Below are 26026 nucleotides of genomic sequence, written 5' to 3' on the forward strand. Positions count from 1 at the left end.
TACAGGAATTCAATATATTCATGTATAAAATCTCCTCAGTTCTCCTAACTTGACGCTCTGCGGTTGCCACTTCCTTAAAAGCGGGAAACCTGCCCAGGAAGCAAGTACCAGTCCAGGATGCAGCCTACTGTATGTCGACAGCTTCAGGGGGATGTTGAACTTTGATACCGAGCACGGAGCACTCGGGTAGGGTGGGGGCTACTAGTTTGGAGCAGAAGGCCTCGCAGACCTGCCTTCAGACTGCTATACACTAAAATTGCAGAGCTATGGTCAATTTAACAAAGAGGCCTACATATTGAACAGAAGGGCCTACACAGGGGTTTTATGCTGGCTGAGTGGTAAGGATGTCTCAGGATAATTATATAGCAACACAGGACCCGCTGGTCAATTTAATACGGCCTACAAATGCGGCTGGCAGGGCAAGGACAAGGGTCTCATACTTCAGGTGTGGACAGAACGGGCCAGGGGCCCCCTGTGATACAAAATCTACCCTCCTTCAAAGCTGTGGCAATGTAATAGACCATTGTGGGCAGAAGGAAGAGGCAATGGTAGTACAACCATACATGCCAACAGACCCGATACAGCCAGGAAACGTCCAATGTTTTTAAGCTCAAATGGGCTTTATTTGATCTGTCTCCTGTCTACAATATCCTCTTTTTCAATGTAACTCAAAGGGGAAAATCAATACCCCAGTTTTTTTCAAAATCTCCCTCTTACCAAGTTCAAAATGTTCGCAAGTATGGTACATTGGATCATGAAAGGAAATTGGATAGGGACATGGACTTGGATAACAGAGGACAGGAGAGACATGGAGAGGTGCACCAAACTGACCCTGCAGGGAAGGCATCAGGGTTTGCAGCACCACAATACACCACACAGGGCATGCAGGACGGGAGTGCAGCACAACAATCCATAGAAAGCAAGAGGGAGGGGACAGGACCATGCACATGGACAACAGAGAACAGAGGGGCAAGAGGCAATGGTAGCTAGCTGACCATAATGGACAGACAGGAGAGAAGGCTGCAGCATAACAGACCATAAAGGGCAGGAGGGACGGATCAGGGGCATTACAATGGAACAGACAAGCCAGGAGGGAGGGAGTAGGGGTCTGCACATGTAAACAGAGGGCTGGGGGCAAGGGGGCAGGGCAGGAGCAGCAAGATAGCCATGGAGGTCAGGCAGGATGGGCACTAGAAGCAAGACACAACATGAAGAGCAACAGTGAGACTGTGATGGCATACACACAGACCATGGATGGAAGGTGGGAGGGGGTCAGGGGCAGCTAACTGACCACACAGGGAAGGTGGGAGGGGCCATGGCAGCACAGAAGACCATGCATGGCAAGTGGGAGGGTTAGTGGCAGCACAATGGCTATGATGGGCAAGAAGGAGGGTGCAGGGGCATGCACAAAGGACGATGGAGGATAGAAGGGAGGGTCAGGACCTGTGCACAGACAAGAAAGTTCAGGGGAAGGGGCCTCACAACAGACCACACGGGGCAGGCAGGAGGAGCAGTTGCAGCACAACAGACCAGGGAGGGCAGAAGGGTGTGGCAGTACAATGGACCATGTAGGACAGGAGGAAGAGGATAGAGGCATGGCATGTGGACAGGCAGGGCGGAGGTGGCAGGGACAGGTTACAGTCATCTGACAATGCTAGGCAGGTGGGAGGGGAGTGGCAGCTCAACAGAACACTCAGAGTAGATAGGAGTGGCAGGTCCATGGGACATGGTGGGCAAAAAGGATGGAGCAGGGGCATGCACAAAGACATCGGAGGGCAGGGGGAAGGAGAATAGGGGCAGCAAGCTAAGCACAGAGTTTAAGCAGGAGGTCAATGATGGGGCATAGAATTGGGCAATGGAGGGCAGGAGGAGTGGACTGGTACATCATACTAAATTGAGGGCAGTGGCAGCACATCAGACCATGCATGGCAGGAGGGAGGAGGCTAGTCCATGGATTCACACAACAGAGGATAGGGAGGAGGGGGATGGGGCAGCAAGCTAACTGTTCAGAGAAGGCGGGTATTAGAAACTTTATTGTTTTTAAAACATTTTGTCTGTGCAAACTACTTAAAATATGAACAAGTATGCAGCATAATCTCACTTTTATTCAGGAAGAAGAAGACGTTAGTGACTGTGACTCCGGGCTCACTTGGCAAAAACACCCCCTGACCCTCCACCCCCTATCGCAAAATGTAATGCCCGTGAAAAGGGTAGGTGAACACAGTGTTATATAGAACATAGTCCTGAGAGCACGATTGAAAATGAAAACTAGATATAGTGTATGGTATAAACTATGCACCAAAAAGTGTGATATAAGATGAACCAGGCGTGAAATATAATATGCAATACATTGTGCGCAATGACAGATTCATTGGAGAGCGCGAGATAGCACAGGCACTAGCGCGTGCTATGCGATATGCGCCTTGGAGTGTAATATGCACAGGGCAGTGTTGTGTAACCCAACTAGTCTCTAAAGTTGTAATATAAAATATGTGCTGGGGAGTGTAACGTTGCATATGCACTGTGACAAAGATATGGATCCCAAATTGTAATATGTATGGCATAGCACTGTGCGTTATAACATAGGCATCGAGGAAGGCACGTTAGATGGGGCAATATAACCCGTGCGAAGACAAGTGTGGCATGACATTTTCACGGGGTGGTGTTACAGTGCACATGGGCTAGAGAGTGTCATAGCATATGCACTAGCTAGTGGAATACAATACAGAGGTGTGTGGCACTCGGCAGGAAATGGTGGGTGTAACACAGCATTGGGCTCTGTCAGGAGCGCGCTGTGACTCGCAAGTGATGTTCGTCCCCTTTCCAGAGAGTAAAATAAAAAGTATTACACATCCGGCAGTGGATGTGTGTTTTATTAACTGTGAGGGGGGTTTCTTGCATAGTTTTGGTCGAATTTTTGTTGAATCCCCTTTGAATGGCTTGGTGTGCATGTGTATTAAATGTGCCCGTCAATAGCTACCCATGTTTGTATAAATAAACGACAAGGGTGTCTACCGGGATTAGGCACGGTAGAGCATCAGACATGTCAGAGCTTCACTAGTGGTGTAAATACATTCCACGTGGATTAATTGCATGCATAGTCGCCTTTTAATGAATATCACGCAAATCGTCATGGTGATAGGTACGTACGGTTTGTCCAGCATGTCCTAGGTGTGTCTATAAATATATATTTTTTTAAAATAATAAAAAACAGTGGCCGGCCCTGGGGATTGGGGTCAAAAAAATATAATTAGGAGACAGGCCCTGGGGGATGGGGTCATCAGGGCCAATAAATTAGAATAAGAAGGAGAACCACACAGCCCCCCTTCTTAAAAAAATAAAATAAATAAAAGACTGGCATCGTCCCGGAGGCCATGCCCCCTCCATGCAGCACTCTGCAAACGCGCCCCCAACAGGCATCTCCAGTATGCGCCAGGGAGCTGCGCTGCAGACAGGTGTTCTGAGGCCAAGCCCCTTTTTACACCTCTCTGCAACGCAGCTCTGTGGCGCTTACTGGAGGTACCTAGTGGTCTAGTGTGACCCTAGGGACCCTTAGGATTCAAGGGGACTTAATCTCTCAACTTAGAACAGCCACAGGGCGCGTTTACACAGTGGTGAAGGGAGGGGACGGGGCCTGAGGTGACGTGTGCAAACACGCACCATGGCACGTTTTAAATTGGGGATATAATTTCCCTTCAAAACTGAGGGCCCCTGGGGGCTAACTAGCCCACCAAGTGCTTCCAGTAAGCGCCACTGAGCTGCATTGCAGAGAGGTGGTCCAGGCCATGCCACTTTTTACACCTCTCTGCAACGCAGCTCTGTGGCACTTACTGGAGGTACCTAGTGGGCTAGTTGGACCCTAGGGACCCTCAGGACTCAAATGAACTTAATCTCCCAACTAAAAACGGACACAGGGCGTGTTTACACAATGGTGAAAGGAGGGGACGGGGCCTGAGTTAACGTGTGCAAAAACGCCCTGTGGCCTGTTTTAAGAGGTAGTTTTAATCCCCATGCCCTATTATATACTAGGGGCTTATAGAGGAGGTAAGGCTAATCACAGGGGGACCCCAACGCATAATGTTCCCTAGTGTATGTAGGTGTTTTCACTGTATTCTAAGTGTCTTTTAACATAGCACTGGCTCTAGGACTGGTTAGTCAGACTCAGTTACCACCAGTATCCGTCTGAAAAAGTTGAGGGTACAGGATGATTTTGCAACAAGGCTTCTTTCTGCTCTTCTTTTTGTTCTTTCTGCACGTTATCCTTCTTTCTGCACTTTTCTTCGTCTTTGAGGACTTCTGTTGCTTCTTTCTGCACTTCTTTTGTTTCTTTCTGTGCATTTTTTCTTCTTTCTTCACATGTCCTATCTCTGTAGGCATAGTTAGAAATTAGCATTTAAAAAACCTTTGAAATTAACAGAAAAAACCATAGGTTTCAGGCACGTTATAGTTAGGAATTAGCATTTAAAAAACCTCAGAAATTCACTGAAAAAACCATAGGTTTCAGGGGTGTTATAGTTAGCTGGACTTTTCACTTGTACAAAACCATTGAAATTCCCCCGTTATAGTTAGTTCAGCTAACTATAACTCGCGCGCCTGCAATGCACTGCTGATGACGTCACATATTACATCACTCATGACATGGTCAGTGACATCACTCATGACATCACTGATGACATCTCAAATGACATCACTGATGACATCACTGATGACATCATCCTTGTGATAGAGTGGCAGACCTCCTCTCACCCTAATATAACCTTTGATACACACATTCAAAAATAGAGACTAAAATTTTCAAAACAATGGACATACCAATACCAGTTACAACAACCTCTTCAGTAATTCTAAGATCCACATACACATCCACTCATTCACCAACAGTCCAATACAGTCACTCATACATGTACTCACTCATCATATGTACTCATACACCTATACATCCTGTTACACAATGCCACTCATCCATAGAGTTACTCACACACATAGTCACTCATGCTAATAAAGAATCAAACATACATTTACTTGCATATACAGTTATACACACACCACCACACTTACTTCTACGGAAACTTACACATACTTAGTCTTTTAAACAATCACTTATAGAAACACATACTTATTCATACAGGAACTCTTTCAATCTCTCACTCTCACATATACTCACATATATACACCAATAGTCACATATACTAGTTTACAACATATGTAGTTACTCATAAAGACACTATTGAGACAGTCATTCACTCACTAACACACCCATACACACACTCATCCACCCATACAGTCCTGCACACATACTGTGTTCAACACATACAAACAGTGAGTCACTCATTCATGCACCTATGCACTACGTAATACCCCCCACCGAACCATGCAGACCCTCAGACTGATACTCAAAAAACCAACTAATAACCTATATAGACACCCATGTAGCTACTCACCAACCCATGCAGCCACTTATACACAAAGTGAGAGACTGATACAGATATTTACATATTTAAACATTACTCACTAAGCCATGTATTCACTATGATACACTTAGTCAGTTACACAATCAATTTTTCAAAAACAAATCATCCATTTAGACACTTATATACCCATTTATTCTTCCATCGACCTTGAGATATACATATATAAAACATATTTAATTTTCAGAATAACACACATTCACTGGATGATGTCATCAGTGATGTCATCAGTGATGTCATTTGAGATGTCATCAGTGATGTCATGAGTGATGTCACTGACCATGTCATGAGTGATGTAATATGTGACGTCATCAGCAGTGCATTGCGGGCGCGCGAGTTATAGTTAGCTGAACTAACTATAACGGGGGAATTTCAATGGTTTTGTACAAGTGAAAAGTCCAGCTAACTATAACACCCCTGAAACCTATGGTTTTTTCAGTGAATTTCTGAGGTTTTTTAAATGCTAATTCCTAACTATAACGTGCCTGAAACCTATGGTTTTTTCTGTTAATATATATATATACACACACACACACATACATACACACACACACCCCTTTGCAGGCTGCGTGTTTTGGTGCAGAACAAAGTGAAGAGTCGACATGGCACACATCCCTGTGTGGAAAAGAATGTGTTGAGAACGGCACACCAAAGACAATGCAATGTTGGCATGCGTAAAGTGTTTGTATACACATCCCTGTGTGCCATGCCTACAACCAACTGCCCTGGCATAGATCAGTCACCTCTCTAGCTGGGTGCACTATACCAGTGGTGAGGGTACAGGTGCATGGACCCTCTACCCCGACAGTGCCCAAGTCCATTCTTAGACATTGTAAGTGCAGTGCTGCCATCAAGAGTATATGGTGCTGGGAGTTTGTCATTACGAACTCCACAGCGCCATAATGGCTACACTGAAAACTGAGAAGTTTGGTATCAATCTTCTCAGCACATTAAACCCACACTGATGCCAGTGTGGGATTCAATGAAAAAAGCACACAGAAGACATCTTAGAGATGCCCCCTAAAAACGAACCTATCATTAGTGTCCAGGCTGAGTGGCTGCTTTCAGATGCCACCACCAGACATGTTTCTGGACCCCTGGGTCTAGAGCCTCCTGCTCTCTGGGGCCTGAAACAATGCACATCCTGGGACGAGGTGCCAAGCCTCCTCCACAGGATGGGCATGGTTCACGAAGGGGAAGCTTCAAAGGCTTGCCTTACCGCCTTTGTGAGCTTCCCCAGGCCACTTGCTGCTTTCAGAAACTGGCCCCCACTGGTTCTGACCCCCACTTTGGGATGGGATAACCAGCAGGGAAAGCAAGTGAGGAAGAGAGGTGTGCCCACCTCTGCCAACTCCACCCTCAGGTGGTTGAGGCGATGTGAAGCACAACTCTCAGGCCCACCATCTTGCAGTTGGGGAACTCAGCCAATCAGGGATAGGCTCATGCCCCCTCCCACTGGAGGGTGGTATAGTAGGGGGTGTTCCCACCCCAGAATAAGTACCAATTGGTCCCTGCCTTTTACCTACCAGCAAGTGGACTGGAGAACTCCATAAAGGTGGCATGCCTTTGAAGCGTCCCCTGCCCATCCTGTGGGAGGAGACCTAGCACCTCACCCAGGATGTGCATTGTTGCAGACCCACGAGAGCGGATGGCTCTCTACCCAGGGGTCCAGCAACATGTCTGCTGGGTGGCAGCCTCTTAGTCAGGACGCTGGTTGTTGGTTAGGTTCAGGGGGCATCTCTAAGATGCCCCTGTCGTGCGTTTTACATTAAATACCACACTGGCATCAGTGTGGGTTTAATGTGCTGAGAAGTTTGATATCAAACTTCAGTCTTCAGTGCAGCCTTCATGGTGCTGTGTAGTTCGTGATGACGACCTCCCAGCACCATATACTCTTAATGGCAGCACTGCACATACAGTGCCCAGGAATGGACCTGGGTACAGTAGGGGCACAGGGCTCATGCACCTGTGCCCACACCCCTGGCATAGGGCACCCAGCTAGAGGTAACGTAACATGTGGAGCTAGGAGTCGGACGCTCTGCTTTGTGCGCGTGTTGCACCAGGTGCTCATACTGAAGCAATAATACTCGTCCCACTGAGTGCTAACATCAGAGAGGTACTATGGATGGCATACGCAGTTCGTACTGCGGCCCTGCTATGTAAGCTTGTGCGGCTCAATATGCTACTCGGTGTGACTAGTGCAGCAGCGATGCAGAAACGGCCTATAATAAAGTAGTCACGTGGCAGTAGTCGAAAGCGCTGAGTGCTGAAATACAGTCCGTCCCGCCTTTGCCGTAGTACAAGTCTGGAAGCCCCGGTGGGGAGGAAGAATTTCCTCTTCCGACCACAACATAAATAATGCAGCATCACCGCGGACGTCACGCAGATCATACCTCTGTGTAGGCTTCAACGAATGCCCACACTGTGGAACCGGAGCCAACCCCATGGCACCACGCCGGACCAGACAACCGGCAACACAGTTATACAGACCGTTTGATCTTGAGCACATGTTGCCCTGATTATCCCTCACTGGAGCGCCAGCACCAATCCATCTCTGTCCTGTCCACTCCCCTTGACATGGAGACCACCGTAATGCTTTCGATCGAGTCTGCACAGTTATCCAAGTCACCAGGCTCCCCCTGGAACACACAAGAGGCGACGCTAGGACCGAAAGGCTCTGCGCATGCTCACATCGGACAAGCGCTCGCCATGACGTATTTGCTCGGCTTCTGCCAAAAGGTTTCTTGTCTTTATGGGGCCATGCGTTTGGCCCCATAAAGATAAGAAACCTTTTGCGACCAACGCAAAGCAAGCGACTCCGTCCAAATGGGACGGCTTGGAAAGCCAAGCAAATACGTCACAGACACCTCTTTTCCAATGGCTGGCCACCGTTTATCATAAACGGTGACGCCAGTCAATGGAAAAGAGGGGCGGAGCTTAATGCCCCTTACAGAAAATACCACATCTCATTAAATCTCGCCAGCGAAAATGCTCCGATGTGAATTCTAGACTGAAAAATAGTATTATATATGGCCACATTTGAGAATAGGCAATGTACTGTTATATCGTAAGCTCAATTTGCCGGCAATAGTTGTGCTCAATTCTCCACTACATTTATTGTTGTAGATTGCCCTCAAGAGTCTTACTGGTACTGGTATAATTTAGGCCAAATTTAGTCTTGTGTTTCTTTCTGAGGCGATTGTCGATTAGAGGGCGCTCCCCACTAATAAGCGCCTAGAAAATATTAAATAAACATTGGAACGCCAGACTTCGCTTTCTCCCAGCTGCCCAAAAGCAGATGAGATAACGCAAAATGAAGTTTCATACAAAGTATCCCAGTAAAGTAGGCTGCCATCCACAATCTTTTATCCTTGCGCTATCTGTTTTAAAAGCAAATTGTCATTTTGAATAAAGGCAATTTTTTCTCTCCAATTTTCAGGTACCTTTAATATTACTCCGACATTTGGAAAAACATGTTGACCATGCTTGGGGCTCTCTTAAATAAAACTGCCCTCATTAAGCCTACCGGATTACCCCATACATACTGGTCCATTAATAAGAACAATCTGGACCCGCGGCCGCGTGTTTACTTATCCCAAACAAGAGATATGCAGTGTTGCATAGTTTCCACTAATCAGTAGGAAGTGCGTGTTTGTGAACGACAAACTTTGGGATGGTGCCAGACTGATTCCGTGTACCCCCACAGGCTGGTGGATTTCACCTGGGATTTTTAAATACTCACTCAAACATGTGAATGTGCGTGTGTTGTCTATTTCATAAGTCTTAAAACATGGTTATTTACCAAAAACTGGGTTTTAAGTACCCCTCATAATCTGCACTCCTGTCCACTGGTTCTTATGCTGCCCTCATGCACTGCCTCTAATATAATGATTAACATGATATGCCAGCATGATTGTTGGAAAATCTGAAGCCCACAACCACTCCTGCCCCCGTTTTACTAACCAAGCTACAACCCTGCAGATGCCAAATCGGTATACACAAGTAAGGAGTTCGAGTTCGCTAAATTATGCGAGTTACACGCAATATTTAAACTTTGTGGGTTTGTTACAACTGTTAGACAGTTCTCATGAAAAACAGTGGTAGCTTATCAAATAACAGTTGAATTTGCATATGCATTTGTCTTGGTTTATCTGAAAGGGTCCCTCATAGGCTCATACATAAGGCCCGGCAATGTTATGTCGCACATAGGAATAGCACAAAGCAACTCGGCAAGAAACAATCATACTAAGCAAACTCACAACGTATTTGGAGAAGTTGTGCCGTTACGGACAGGGTTGCCGACTTTGGAATTAGGGGAGCACTAGGTTCCATTCTCATCAACGCCTCAATATAGCCTGTGATTCTAAGCAAATCACTTAATCGGCTCGTGTCCCCATGCAAAGTGAGTGGAGCTCTTGTTAAGTGCTCCAACACCTTTGGGTCGAGTTTGAACTACAAAAAAACAAAAAACAGTAAACATTTTTTATACATAGATGGGGCGCTCAGCAGCAATGTGACAGACATACCTTCGGCCTCTAGTTGGGGGCCGCTCCGAAACGGCTCATGGCACTCTGCCGGGAAATGGGCTGTTAGTTCACGGAAGGAAGAATACTGTAAAAATAAGCACAGGAGAGCCTGTGTCAAACTATTGTGGCAGCGGGTTTGTCAAGAACACCTCAGAGGAACATGCCTGCACGATCCGGGCCTCTATCGTGATTCATGAAACTTCTTCCATTAGCTGCAGCGACTCCATGAGCTGGTGAGTCGCGGCGAAGACACTCCCTTTCACTCGTTTTCAGTATTAACCTGTATGTGTGTGGTTGCGCACAGTTTTGCGACTTCATTGCGCTTTACAGCTGGTGATGCATTTCCTTAATTCACCTGCTCTCACCTGAGACTGGAACGCAGCCTGCCCTCCATCTGGCACACTGCGCGCCGCCGATAATTAAATAAAAACAGATGGCACACGGCCGCTCGCTACCGAGCACCCTAGGCCACAGGAGACAGAAGGCGGGACATGCACCCGCCTTGGGCCAATTGCGTGCTGTCTTTCTTAGAAAGACGCATGCAAAGGCCAATAGCAGGTGGAAAAAAAAAAGCACATGAGCGAGCGTGTGTTCATAGTTTAAATCACTTACTGAAAGTCTGTCTCGCAGAGCAGCGCATGCGTGCTTGGCTCAGGCGAGACCTAAAGACGGCCATCTCAAGCTAGTCAACTTAGAGTAGATGAAAAAATAAAACGATAAGTGAAATTAACTAATTAGAAAGATAGGGATTACCACAATCAAAGTCTGTATAGTATTATACTAAACAATGGTATTCCACATAAAAACCATTTGATTACAACTGCTCAACATTTGTCATTTTATCTCAATGTAAGGGTTACATACTAAAGAATAATTATGACTAGTACATATTTTATAAATATATTAAGTTAAAAACACACAAGGCAAAATTACAAAATCTTAGGTGTGGAAATAAAGCCTTACAAACTTACCTCACTGTCATCCACAGCCCCCGAGAAAGGTCACACTGCAGCATTGAGGAAGGCCTTGCGAGAGGGGGGGCTGACAGGGATAACTGATGGAGTGAAGGGGGCGGGGAAAGAAGAGGCAGTAATTATACCCCCCTCAAAAATGACCATTTGAGAATCACTTTACAACGCTCATTTACAATAAACCATAGGTCAGCATTTAAGCCGGATGGCTTTACGTTTGCATAGTCTGCACGTCTGATTCAATTGAGCTCTTCATCCTTCCAAAGTCGATACACTGGCACTAAGTAATTCGATACCGTAAAACCCATTATATAAAGCGCTTAGAAAAAACACAGTACAAACGGTGTATTAGACACAGTTTTATATGATCATTTCTGGTAACCTTTCTTCAAGTAACTGCTGTGTGTAAAATTGGACAAACTGGCACACTGTAGTGACGTAGTAGTGCTGTGGGAAAGTATAAATCCCCGTAGTCCGTCTTAGTTGGTCAGCTAAGGTGCCCCAAAGTAAGGTGTGACACCTTATACCACCCCTGTTTCTTTCTCAGTAGCATGCTGCAGGTATGCCATACTTCCAGCTGTATAGAGAAAACTACAAGTCCCAGAATGCTGTTTGCTAATAGCCAATAATGGCAGACTGTGTTACATGGGACTGTTTGGAGCCTCATGTTGTGACAGATGTGATTATAAACCCCCAGGTGTGGTAAAATCCTGAGAGCCCATTGTCCTGCCCTCGTTCTTCAAAACATTTTGAGCACAGAACAGGCCAGACTGACTGCAAGCAGGCGCTACGATCAAAGGGCTGACCTGTAACCTGTTGGGTTCAACTGGATATTCATGTCCAGCAGCAGCATTTTCCGCATTGTGAGAACAACTCAATAACATGAGTAGCAAAACAAACAAGCATTTGCAATGCAATAGGTCTCGCATTTGAGAGAGTTTGAGCTATTGGCATTATAAATGAAAATGTCTTTTTAGGTCTCGCCTGACCCAGCGCATGCGCTGGTCTGGCGAGACTTTTTGTGAGGGCTCCAAAAAATGCTACCATGGCCAGCCTAGAGCACAGTGCATGTGCGCGGGCTTAGGAGCAGAGGCTGGCAAACCTAGTCATGCTCATTCGCGGCACCCCTTTGATGTTCTCGTTGAAAGAACACCAAACATCAAAGAACGTGTTGTGTTAATGCTTTGCTGTGCCCGTTTGACTTGCAATGTGCTTTCTCTTTCTACAAACTCGATGTTTGTGTTCCTTTATTTTGAGATGCATTTAGTATTACTGATTTGTGACTTAAAGAACATTAAGGAAATGTTACTGGACAACGTTCACAGTGTTTATTTCTGATCGCAGCGGCTGCTTCATGTCCGTTGCACCATTCAGGGAGTCCTTTCTTTGGCGCTTTCATGAGGACATGAGGAAGCTGGAAACTTTTGGCACATTCTCTTTAAAAGCACAGCATGTTGGCGACTGGTTAATCGAATACACCTATGTAGCGCTTTAGATCTCAAAGCGCTATGGTGGGTGCAACAGTTACAGCTCATGAAATATGGGGTGCAACTCACAAGGAGGGGGCAGGTTTGAGTGCACATCGGCTGCATTCGAACTCTTAAGATGATGGGCTGTGTGTATCCATTATCAGCACTCAGTCTTTGCTAAGTGATCTTGTTTGTTTTGTTGTTGTGTTAATGCTTTGCTGCGCCCGTTTGACTTACAACGTGCTTTCTCTTTCCACAAACTCGATGTTTGTGTTCCTTTATTTTTAGATGCTTTTAGTATTACTGTCATACACTAACCCACCACACACATATCCACCCACCCCCAACCACACCCCCAACCACACCAAGCATTGGCATAGTCAATAGGTCTCGCCTTTGGGACCTTATAAGTGTTTAGCCACGCAACAGTTGATGTGGTTGCACCAAGGATATTGTGCTGCATAAATAAATACTTAGAAGGTCACAAAAGCGAGACCTATTTGCTATGCCAATTCTTGTTTTAAATGTTTTCAAAACCTGCAAGTGGTGTGTAAAAACACACACTCTTGCAATGACCAAGTACAAAGTGCATGTTTACACACCCCTTGCAGGTTTTGAAAACATACTTTTACACTATTGTTCAAAGGTAGTGTATTATGCAACATAACCCCAGTGTATTTGTTAGAAATGGGGGCCTCCAGTTGGAAGCGGCTGGCGCCGGTGTCAAATAGTGACCCTTCTTCCTAAGTCAGAGTAAGGGGGCTACACCCTTTTATAACCCCTGCTCAACCCTGTGGTAACGCAGGACAAGCAGACAGGCCTATCTCAGAGGCAGTGTTTGAAGCATTTATGACCATACACAATAACGCTGGAAAGACGCTACAAAACAGACACCACAAGCAAGTATAGAAAAATAGTTATCTTTATATAGGTTAAGTACGAAACTGAGAAATGCTCAAAGAACCACAATGCACATAATTACAGATTCATTCAGGGTGATTGAAGCACTCGTGCGTGTGAAACGGGCTCAGTTCAAGATCGGGGCCTAGGCGGCCCGGTTATGCACCTGGGATATGAAGGGGGCACAGCTTCACGGTGAAGGTGCGGGATGACAGTCGGACTCTCAGTGACCACAGCTCCTCGGCTGCAGCAGTCCGCGGCGTGCACTCACGCTAATCCTAGGATGGGGTTAGAAGGCGGCGACCAGCGGCACACACAGAAGACGGCAAGGTTCGTGACGTAGGGGCTAGCGTGGGCGCTCAGCGGCACAACTCTTCAGCTGCCCGCAATAGCGATGGTTTCTGTAGTAAAATAAGGGTGGGCACTCAGCGGCACAGCTTCTCAGCAACGGCAGCCCAAAATAGCAATTCTTGTAGTATCCTCGTGGTAGGACCAATGCGGGCACTTGGCGACAACTCTTCAGCAGCAGCAGCCCACACTAGCAACAGCAATAGTTTTTGTGGCAAGGCCAAGGCGGGCACTCAGCGGCACAGCTCCTCAGCTGCAGCGGCCCATAATGGCGATAGCAATAGGTTCCGTAGCAAGTCAAATGCGGGCACTCCGCGGCACAGATCCTCAGCTGCAGAAGCCCACAATGGCGATAGCAATAGTTTCCGTAGCAAGTCAAATGCGGCGTTCCCCACAGTAGAACTAGAGACCCTGGATTTCCCGACAAAGGCATCACCTGCATATAGGATTCCCTTCAAGGGGAATCCGGGCGGCTGACGAATGAAGTCTAATGTCCCTGAGACTTCGGCAGGAGGAAAGCTCAAATCAGGCCCTTGGGTAGTTGCTTCAGTAGATGGATGAAAGTTTAAAAGTTCTTTCCCTCCTGTTACGCGGACAGAGGTTCGTCTTCGCATCACGAAGTTACACACCACAAAGGGGTTTCAGCTCAGATCTTTATACCCCAAAAGTCTTTGTTCTTGAGAAAGTCACAAATCACTCGGCCAGAACCAGTTTGGTGTCGACTTGGGTCACTTTATTTACGAGGTGGCATTCTCCCTTTCAGGAAGAGGGGGCCCACCATCAGACGCCCAGTGGGAGGTGGAGCCATCATTCACCTTGCCAGGCACAGCCCTGCTCAGATCAAAGGAGTCACCCCTCCCCATACTTCAAAGGCAGATTACTCCATTCGACCCAGGTCGGCCTCAGCCTGCCCTGGCCCTCTAAACCAGACAGCCAATACACATACTAAGAAAACACACAGGAAGGTTTAGACAAAAAGATACCTGCTTTCCAAAAGCGGAGGTAGGTAGAGCTTTATTCGATAAAAAATATCATAAAAGCACAACATACAATACAAGTTAAAAAGGATCAAGTAAAACATTGACGAATAAAAAGAATTGATCATAAATGTATCTAAAATTGGACTATGTCTCAGAATAAGACACTATATACAAAGAGACACAAATTTCATTGTAAAAGGATTGGTAGAAAAGGATAAAAGCCGGACCTCAACAACATTTCAATGTGCAAAAGTGGCAAGTTTTTTATTTCTCAATAGCCAAGCACAACCCAGATACTTGGCCAATCCACATACTACAATAAGAGACGAGGTATCTGTTTTTAAGATACGCAACACAGTTACATAGTCTCTGGAGCCCAGAATTCTGCAAATTGGTTTCAGCCACTTGGATCTCGCTCTTCTGTAGGTGTAGCAGGCAAAAAGGAAATGGGGAATAGTATCCTTCGGAGATGCACAACTTGGGCAACCAGATGATATGCTTATCTGACCCTTCCAACTAGCCGTGACGGAGTTGAGAGGTAAGGTTCCTAATCTGAATCTCACATACAGTGATCTATCCAGTGGAATTTGAATAAAATCAAGATACGGTTCTAATTGTCCAAGTGTCTTGTGCTCAAAATAAGCCTCAGTCAGCTTCCCCATATTAGCATTTCTTAGCTCTCTATCATTAACCCATCTCCAATATGCCTTCTTGAGATCCAATTTTGAAGGGGGTGTCTGAGATTCCCAACAGTCTTCGTATCCAATTTCTCTCAGCAATTGTCTTACATAGGAGATCCATGTTATCCTCTTCCCAGTGTCAGCTAGTGTGAGTTCGCTTACGGCTGCAGCATACTTAGCAAGCTCCGGTGTCCTTCGTAGTCTTGCCCAGAATAATAAAGGTCGAAGTCTTGCAATGTCCTGAACAGAATGTCTGCCTAGATCAAAAAACTGTGATTTTAATGGAGTTGATGTGGGAAGAGAAATAAGATCCCTCATGAATTTATTCTCAGACTTAACTAGCTCATGGATACTTTCGTGACCCCAAATTTCAGCTCCATACATTGTGCAGGATAATGCTTTGGCCTCATATACCACGAGGGCCGGGGCCACTGGTCTGCTCGTAGAGAGATGTTGTTCTCTAATAATGGTACCAGAAGCCCTCTTGTGGCATAGGAGCATCTTAGTTAAGTGAGGACTCCACTTCATCCCTTTCACGATCCGGATACCCAAATAATCGAAGGAGTCCACAATATCTAACGGGTTGCCATCCAAAGTAAAAACATTTCTAAAACGTCTTGGAGGATTAATTACCATTAATTTGGTTTTCTCAGTATTTATAGTCAGGCCATAGGACTTACAAAAGGTACCAAACCTGTTTAAAATCTTTTGTAGGCCACCTGGTGATTTTGAAATCAAGAGAGTGTCGTCAGCGAACAGGAGGGTAGGAATTTTTTCACCAGCCAGGGCTGGATCATCAGCTGGGTCCTCTCTAAGAAGATCCACCACCCCGTTAATGTATAAGGAAAACAGGGTGGGGGCTAATACACAGCCCTGGCGAACCCCCTGTAGTATAAAGACAATCACCACAACCAGATGCACGTTAATATTTGAAGCTCCAGCATACCAAATTCGACTTTCCTAACATGTTCCTTGGCACTACTAAGACCATACTAGTTCATACAGTTAATTTAAAATAAGGAGCATTCGCGCTGTGACAATGAATGGCAGTGGCACAGCGCCCAGAGCGTCTAACGCCAGCAACCACGAAGGAGACAAAGAAAAAATAATAGAAGGGAGACCTGTGCCAGGTCTAACAGTATTAAATCCAAAAGGGCAGTGAGAAGAAGTAAACAAGCAAAACACATACTGCACCTCGTCTTTCCCCGAAGACATGGCAAATGCTTGCCTCAGACACCAGAATGAGCAGGTGCAGTGACAGCAACAAACTAAAGGAAACTGTGAAACGATCATTGCAGAACAAGAGTGGACAAATGAAATGGAGATCAGATCAAATAGCGAGGAGTTATAATACTAATAATATAATAATTAAAGGGCTAGGGCACTGAAATTAGCTGCCTTAGACGACACCATATACGACCACAAGATGGTTCAATGTTGTAACAATTGACATCTAAATGGGCTTGTTGGGAGCGTCCAAATGACAACATGTCATTTTGCTGCAGCTCAGGAAATACTTGCACCGGAACAAATTGTTTGGCAGAGTAGATGTGACAAAATAAGTCCCCTACTTCTGTAGCTCATCCATCAATGTGTTTTTGAAAAGGTACACGTTTAATTGAATCATTTTGATGCACAGAGCCTGTTTTTAGGTCTCGCCTGATCCAGTACATGCGCTGATCTGGCCGAGACATTTAGTGTACGGGTTTTGATAGTGCTGCCACATGGCCTAGCGCTTGCGTTCACACAAGTGTGCGCACGCGCAGCCGGCAGCTTTCAGCGCCCGAGGCGCCATCTGGAGCTTTCACTTTTTCCACCCGCATCGCTCAGCCAATGCTGGTTTTCCAAGCTTTGGCGCACACAACTCCCGCTTCTCCCCCTCCCCATATGGCGTCTCGGGCGCGCGGCCAATGCTGGTCTTCCTTTGTGCTGCCGCTTCACCTACCGCTGTTATCACCTCTCCTGGTGCTGACTGTTGCTTGTACTGGTTAAATAAAGCGCGAGTTGCATTTTAATTGGCTTCAGCTGTTACTGTGCATTTTGTCCTTGTAGCAGTAGGCTTTCGTTTGTACGCCTTATTTTGGATAAGGATTCACTTCACCAGTACAAATCGTGTATCATTAGCAAAAATATCCTGTTTAAGACATTCTTTTGAGGTAAAAGTCACGTGCTTACGCTTTTATGTAAATTTTATTAAACCTAAATGGTAAGTTGCAGGTGCACGCGGTCACATAGAGCCGTTAGTTACATTAAATATTCTGCAGTTTTAGACGTGTACGTGCAGCTTTGTAGAACTCTGGGAAGAGAAGCGTCGCAGGGCCACAAATTAAAGACTTTTAGAATATTTTTGTAATTTTGTTTTTTGTGTACTCTATAACTATAATCTTTGAACGGATGTTACATGTAATTACTAGTCCACGCAGTCAAACTCACAAGTTGATCTAAACTGAACTATTTAAAATAAATCATTTCCACGCTATAAACAGACTTCTCCTTTTCAAGCCGAGTAATGGAACTACGGAGCTTTTCCCTTACAAAAGTAGATGCTAATATTGAAAACGCATACGTTTTCATCCGAAAATGTAAAATGCCCTGGCTTGTGCAAATCCTGTGTGGTTCTCTGGCAACTGCTCCGCCCCGGTTCAGCTTGTTGCCCAAGCTAATTGCAGTCTGTTGACACTGCATAAGCTTGAATTCCTTTCTAAGCATGTTAAAGGTCATAAAAGCAGAAGGAAAAATGCAGGACTGTTGCAGACGCAGTTTCCAACTAATTCTTTCTCAGTTCGCTATATTTTCAATTGCTCATTAATGATGGGTTTGGTTCCCTGCCATGATTTTCGCATCAGGTGTGGCATGCCTTTTTGCCATTAAATGGCCATTCTGCTTGGTGTCAGAATACAATGTGCATATTATCAAAACTAATGAAACTGAAAGTGCCAGTATCCGTGCAATGTCTTCATGGCTCCCAACAGCAACTGACAATCCGTTCCTGCTTTTCTGCTGCGGATATAAAACATGCATTGGCATAGCCAATAGGTCTCGCCTTTGGGACCTTTTAAGTGTTTAGCCATGCAACAGTTGTTGTTGCACCAAGAATATTGTGCTGCATAACTAAATACTTAGAAGGCCCCAAAAGTGATACCTATTGGCTATACCAATGCTTGTTACTTCAAAGTAAATACGGTGCAAATACACACTGCATTTCGTCTGCTTAGAGAGAAACAGGAGTTTTGTTTGCTGCGATTACGGTTTTTAATAAATTTAATATTAGAAGGATTAAAAGCCCAGCCTACCTGTCTTGAACAGCGAGAGCCTTGAACACTGCCAGTGGACGAGTTCAAGGCTCCCCGTGTTTACTCGTGTCTCCAAGTTCAACATTTAAATAATGGTCTGACATAATCTAGGACATGCTGCCTGTATATCAAACAGCCCCTTATAAATCTTCACCTCCTTCCTTCACACTGCGCTTCCAGCCAGCTCTGCAGATTTCCGAGGCTGCAACTGCGTCAATGCCAATCCACTGTGTGCCAATGTCTGCAAGTTAAACGAGCAGAAGGCACATCCAGATCCGAGTGGGGCCTGAGAGTTGCTGGCATATGTCGTAGTAATGCCCTTAAAGGTAACTGGAGCATTTTGGGTGAATTTCCCACAATGTATTAAGCTCTGCACTCTGTGTGTGTGATGTGATGGCGTTTACACGAATGACGTGTGCATTTCGATTTATTTATTTTACAGTTCTGGGAAAACGCTGCAGCCCCCTAATGCAGCCGCAGAGTAATGCAAGGGGGAAGATGGAGGATTAAACTCCAAATTAACACGTCTTTCAGCAGGCCCAATGAGACAGAGGGCAGAAGCCAGTTTTTTGTAAACAGATGATAAAGCCTTAGAATAGGCAGAATACAAGTCATGTCATTATTGTTTCGGCAACTCTGACCCGATAAAAGTTCAGAGTCCAAGTATGTCACATTGCGAATAGTCCAAACGCTGCACAGCCAGTCGGGTGCAATACAAGCATTTACGAAGCAATTGGTCTCGTATTTGTGAGCGCTTGAGCTATTTGCATTTTAAATGACAATGTCTTTACAACGCCAATAGCTCAAACTGTCTCAAATGCGAGACATTTATGGCATCCGCGCTTTAGCTTGCAAAACTGAGCTAAAGTACGGGTTCCATGATGGTTTCCAAAGTAAAGAAATAGAAAACACTTTTTTTCCTATTTCTTTTCTTTTGAAGCAATGATGACACCCGCGCTTTAGCTTACAATGTTGCAAGCTAAAGCGCGGATGCCGCAATTGTAACAAAAGTAAATAGAAAAACAAGCATTTGCAATGCAATAGGGCACGCATTTACACGAGACCTATTGCATTGCAAACAAGAGTGCAGGCCGGCAAGAAGGCACGGACTGCGGGAGGGGGAGGCACGGGTAGAAATTAGTGCTCACAGTATAAATAAAACATACTGTACAACACTTGAAGTAAAGGGACCAGTGCCCATGGAAGGATACAAATGACGTCATGTTCGTCATAAGGAGGGACTAACAAGCCTAATACCAATCGGAAGGCAGCATTTAGGAACTAAGCCCATGAGAAAGATGGGCAGAGTGTGGACGGAGCTTCCACTCCATACTGAATACGGCATGCCTCGCTGCCAGCAGCTATTGACTCGACCTAAAAAAAATAATAATAAATGGAAGGATTTTGTTGAAATTAATCTGGTCAGAAAGTCAGTTGCTATGATTATATATTTATGGTGTTAAAGATCATATTGGGGTAACATCAGCTCACATGTTTCACCCCCTAATGCACAATAAGCCTGGGTAGGGACACCAGATCACTCCTCAGCTCAAGACAACTTGGTCAGATTTGCATTTTGATTTAGCATATCGGTGCATTCTGGGAATTGTAGTCTTGGTTCATTTTCACGGAGCCAAATTGGACAAAAAGGTCATTATGGCATGTAAAAACGAAGTCCAGCAATGGCAACATGTATTGCGATGGAGCCTTCAGGTCCCCCTAAATATGGAACTTTTTTTTTTTAAGGCTTCCACATAGTAGGGATCAGGTCAGTCCCGTGAGCGCCCAGGGCAGGAAGTCGTCCAGTCTGTAGGGGTGGAGAGCCTCTGCAGGCAGGCTGGTCCATTAGTTCTTGATCTGCTGGATGTGTGTCTGAAGGTGGCATGCTGGCACATTCTCCCACTGAGCTATCTTTCTAGTTTGTGAGTATTAGCATTTCTAATGCAGTTCTAAGCCATATATGCTACAACCCCAGTGGTTTGCGCTACCCAGGCCATATGCTGTGGAAATATGGAGACAAAAATCAACGTATATGGCACTTAGTTTTCAACTATATCACCTCGAAAGGGGGTAGTAAGCAATATATAAATAAAAAGAAGAAAAGAAAGACTCAGGAACAAACCGGCTGAACCGTTATACTTAGTGAAAATTTAGATTTTACTCTAGCCATCAAGTCATGAGCATAGCTTCATGAGGCGGATGTGGTGCAACGGCCAGAGCTGCCGACTTTGGAGATGGGGAGCCAGGTTCGAGCCGTGGCTTCGGCTCAACAACCTGTGATTCTGGGCAAATAACTTAATCTCCCTGTGCCTACCAAGAATGAATGTGTCCTTGCGTAACGTAACTGGTTCTCATGTAAAGCGCTCAAATATTCTCGGGTCAAGTTCACGCTATATGCACCTGCAAAAAAAAAAAAAGCGAGGGTCGCATCTTTAGGTCTGGTTGGGTTGGGAGAAACATACACGCGAGCGACAAAGCAATTAAGGAGCGAGGGGTGGGTGGGGGATTGAGATAATGCCAGACGCTTGGGTTAAAGTGAAAAGCAGGTGCCCATGTGCTGCCTGCAGTAAGAGAAACTCATTTAAAAAAGTAGTGCTTTCAGACTAAAGACGTACCGTGTAACAACCGAAGTAAAGAGGTCAGTAGCCATGGGAGGTTACAAATGAAGAAACGGCGGTACTAAGGAGGGATTAACAAACAGATTACTGAATCAGAAGTCTGCATTTACGAAGGACAAAGACAGAAGCCAATGAAATATAAGCAGAGAATGGGCAGGGCTTCTCTTCCATACTCCACTACAGCAGCTCTCATCAGAGCAGTGCATGCGCACGAACTAAGGCTAGATCTAAAAAGGTGAGCAAGACTGTAGGCCTCACTCCAGTTAAACAGGGTATAAACAACCTGTTCGCTCCTACCAATCGCTACGCGGTGTGCTGCCACCACCACAATAGAGCAGCTCCACTCTTTGTGAAGGAGGTAGCCTTCCAGCACTAATAAGGCTTTGTGTACCGCTCCCGGACCAAACAAAACTGCAATCCATGAGGCATGCCTATCTCATTGCACGCATGCATAGGCCATGTGTAACAATGACTACAAATCATCATTAGGAATCCAGACAACAGTACAGTTGGGTACTCAAGGTAGGGCTACATGCCTTTTACCATACAGAGGACTTTTCCATGTCAACACATGGCAAGGGGATTTTCAGGTGTCACAATAGCTGAAATTATGAGTTTGATTTGCTTCATATTTAGAGATTGGACTATCTTTGTAACCAGAAACCATGAAGTTTTAATTTATAAGCAGACAAAAGGTTTCCAGATCCTCTATCAACGCACTTGCTCTTTAAGTTAATAGAAACTTTTGGTGATGGCTCACATCAGGAGTTCTACCATGGTATTCCAATGTGCTGCCACTTTTAGCCCTGAGGAAGTCTATTGGGAAATATGAATACAACAACGAAACATGTGCTGGCTAATGTTTTAAAGAAACTTGTACAGCAAGTACAAGATCTTTTGATTTCTTGTGAATACAATATTGAGAATACTCTATTTTTAACGCTGTCCTGCAGAGTGCTCAGTGGTCTCACTATGGTGTTTGGGATTTGCCCTACTTGAGGGCACTTTGGGTAGCCTTTCTTACCCCCTGGAGCACTAACCTGTGGCCCAATACATCACAACTGATGTGTTGACTGGTTTAGTATATTGTGGAGAAATTTTGAGCTGACATTTACCCAGCCCGAAATTCTGGTTTGTATTATTTATTAACACTGAGCACTGATGTTGCCCCTTTAGTCTCCACACCTTCACACACATTGTTGGTGTTGCGGGCATGAAACTGTCCTGGGGGCTGTTTGTCTCACACAAGCGCTCTACTAATCTCTCCTGTGCCCTAATTGACTGCTTTAAACAAACGTGGTGCTCCGCACGTATCCCTGCCCCACACCAGCTACCAATTCAATAGATGCCCTATTCCACTGCAAAGAAATTACCATGCCCCAACCGTTCCAAGTATACCTCTCACTTCTGCCCTCCACACCATCTTATCCAGCATGTTCTGAGCTTTTCCAACCCTGTCTACCTTCAGCCCCCTTGGCATTGCTTCTATCTGCAGTGCCCTCCTCTCACTGGTGCCCCTTCAGCTCTTCACCTCTGTCCTCCTGCAGTGCCCTCTCGGTATCTCTGCCCTCCTCAGTCATCATAATCTTTATTCGATTTTATGGGTAAAATCACAAAAAGACAAGTCATTTAAAAACAAAATACAGAATATCAGTAACATAGTCATCCGTATTAGAATGCCCACCAGAAAACGTAAAAGAGAAAAGCAGTTAAAAGGTGAATTCAACAACTGTAAAAAGAGTATGACTGGCCTAACTTTGAGTGGTAATAAACTTGGACGTATAAAATTGCATCGCAGGCAACTATATTTTGGGCAAAACATACCCACATGTAGTATGTCGTTGATCGAGGTGTTTCAGTTGCAGGGGGGCAAATCTGAGTATTTAAAACAGCCACGGTTAAAAGGGACCAGAAGGCGAAATGAATGTAATCTAAAATAAGTCAACAAACAATGATAGCGAGGTATATCCTAAGTCAGATAGGGTTCAATATTACTGACTTATCACCAGCAGCGTGTCGCATAGAGTTTTTTAAAGCAACATCTTAGCGTTCTAGCCTGAGCTTGCCCATAAGTGCAGATTCAACCCATTTACCATCAGCGCAAATTATGCTAGGGGTGTTAAACATATCTGGCCTCCCTATAGGCCTCAAGCTACATGCCACATACGCCAGCCATGGAATCTATAGGGGCATGTCTAATTGTAAGCTGTCCTGCAGGATAAGTCTACTACAGCCCAACTCCTCGTTTTTCCAAATTGAGTTCGAGAGTGCCACCTCAGTCTCTTCACCTCTGCCCTCCTGCAGGGCCCTCTTAGTGTCTCTGCCCTCCTCTGTGTCCATGCAGGCTCTTCACCTATGCCCCTGCAGTGCCAGATCCTGGTCTCTGTCCTCTTCTCACTGTGGCACCCTCAGTCTCTTCGCCTCTGCAGTGCCCTTTCAGTATATGTCCTCCTCTCACTAGTGCCCTCAGTCTCTTCCTCACCTCTGCCCTCCTATAGGGCCCTCTTGGTATCTATGCCCTCTTCTTACTGGTGGCCCATCAGCCTTGGCTTCACCTCAGCACACTGCAGTGCCCTCGGTATATCTGCCCTCCTCTCACTGGTGCCCCATCAGTCTCCTCTTCAAATCTGCCCTCTCAGTATTGCTGTCTTCCTCTCACGAGTGCCCTCAGTCTCTTCCTCACCTCTGCTCTCCTGCAGTGCCCTCGCAGTATCTCTACCCTCCTCTGTTCACCTGCAGTCTCTTCACCTCTGCCCCTGCAGTGCCCTCAGTTTCTTGCCCTCCTCTCACTGGTGCCCCCTCCCCTCAGTTTCTTCGTACACCTCTCACTTGTGACCCCTCTATCTCTTCACCTCTGCCCTCCTCTCTGCATCTCTGCCCACCTCTCACTGGAGCACCCTCAGCCTCTTCTTCAGCTCTGCCCTACTGCAAAGCCCTCGTTATCTCTGCACTCCTCTGTGCCGACTCAGCCTCTTCACCTCTGCTCTTCTGGAGTGACTCCTCAGTATCTCTGCCATCCTCTTCACCTTTGCCGTCCTGTAGAGCCCTCTCGGTATCTCAGCCCCCGCCCCCCTTCTCGCCTTGTCCACAACTCGGGGTCTCCAATCACCTCTGTCGGAGCCATCAACGTCGATCAAATGACCTGCAGAGCCTAGCGTGGTTGGAAGCCCTCCCCAAGACCCTACCGCCCGATCTTCTCAGCCCTCCCCGCCCCTGCTCTACGAGTCTCTGTACTGCTCCCCTCCTGATCTCCTCAGCCCTCCCCGCTCTACAGGTCTCTGTACTGCTCCCCTCCCCTCCTGATCTCCCCAGCCCTCCCCGCCCCTGCTCTACAGGTCTCTGCACTGCTCCCCTCCCCTCCCCTCCTGATCTCCTCAGCCCTCCCCTCCCCTCCTGATCTTCTCAGCCCTCTCCGCCCCTGCTCTACAGGGCTCTGTACTGCTCCCCTCCCCTCCCGATCTCCTCAGCCCTCCTCGCCCCAGCCCTTTAGCTCCTTGCCCGCACACCCCCTCAGCCTCTCCGGCCCCAGTCCTGATCCTCCTCAGCTGCTGCCTCTGGCCCCGACTCTCTGCTCTTCCCGCTCCGGGGCGAGTCCTCGCCACCGGTGGCCAGCCCCCGGGGCACCCCTAGTCCCGCAGTCTCACCGGTCTTCGGTCACCGAGGCCTCCTGCGCCCACCTCACGATTCCCTGTGTCAGCACCGGCGACGGCACGCGCGGCCTCAGCCTCCGGTTCACCAGCGCGAACCCCGGACGGGGCCTGAAGAGTCGTCCTCGATGGCACCCGAAACCGGCGGCGGCTGCGCGTGACGTCACACGCCGTGGGGCGGGGCTCACCGAAGTTCAGCCATCATGCAGCCTGAGACGCGGATAGGGTGAGTTCACCTAACATGGCCGCCAACCATGATAGCTAGAGTACAGCCTAGTGTTACGGGGCCTGGAGTGGAGAAACAGAGGTAGGAGTGCAGCGCCAGAGCCCCGCTGGTAAAACAGAGATAGTACTGACTGAGAACAAGAAAAACAGAGATAGGACTGCAAAGACTGACTGCGAGCAAGAACAGAGAGGTAGGACTGCAACGCCCGAGACTTGCTGCTAACAAGATGGTACTGCCAGGACAGACTGCGAGCAATGAAAACAGAGATAGGACTGCAACGTCCGAGCCCCGCGGCTAACAGAGATAGTACTGCCAGGATAGACTGCGAACAATAACAAGCATTGGCATAGCCAATAGGTCTCGCTTTTGGAACCTTATAAGTATTTAGTTATGTAGCACAATATCCTTGGTGCAAGAACATTAACTGTTGCATGGCTAAACACTTATAAGGTCCCAAAGGCGAGACCTATTGGCTATGCCAGTGCTTGTTATTATTCCACCCTGCATACCATAGAACAGTGGTTCCCAAACTTTTCACTCCTAAGGACCCCCATTGAGTCACTACTGGCAGCCGGGGGCCCCCCAGGCAATTTGTATGATTTAAATGTCAAACAGTAAAACTGTAATTTGAAGAAAATAAAACACACACGTATGCACATCAAACAAAGACTAGACTTAAATTACTGAAGATTTTAGTATTTTTATATTAAAATATTTCCAAAAATAGAAAAATCCTAATGGGAAGGTTGGTGCTGCATCTCACGACTAACTTTTCATTGTTTGGTTTTATTTCACAGCCCGGGGCTCCTACTCCTGCCAAGGCTAGACTTGAAACTTAAAGCTGCTCTGACAAATGTTGTCAGACTAGTCCCCATACATCGCACACCTAGTGCAGCGAGT

The 26026-nt window shown here is 46.3% G+C and overlaps 1 protein-coding gene across 3 annotated transcripts in view; it reads right to left on the minus strand.

Annotated features, from left to right (window-relative positions):
• LOC146788713 (uncharacterized) overlaps window positions 1-25121 on the minus strand; it is a 69816-nt gene extending 44695 nt beyond the window's left edge. For 2 of the 3 annotated variants that reach the window (XM_085630320.1, XM_085630319.1), the window contains exon 1: window positions 24898-25121. The gene's annotated coding sequence lies outside the window, so the exon portion shown is untranslated. Of the gene's footprint in view, window positions 1-9994; window positions 10080-24897 lie in introns of all 3 variants that reach the window. The other variant, XM_085630321.1, reaches the window with a different exon arrangement.
• Between the last annotated feature and the right edge of the window lie 905 nt (window positions 25122-26026).

This window comes from Triturus cristatus, chromosome 10 (genome assembly GCF_964204655.1).
Source record: "Triturus cristatus chromosome 10, aTriCri1.1, whole genome shotgun sequence".
Taxonomy (NCBI): domain Eukaryota; kingdom Metazoa; phylum Chordata; class Amphibia; order Caudata; family Salamandridae; genus Triturus; species Triturus cristatus.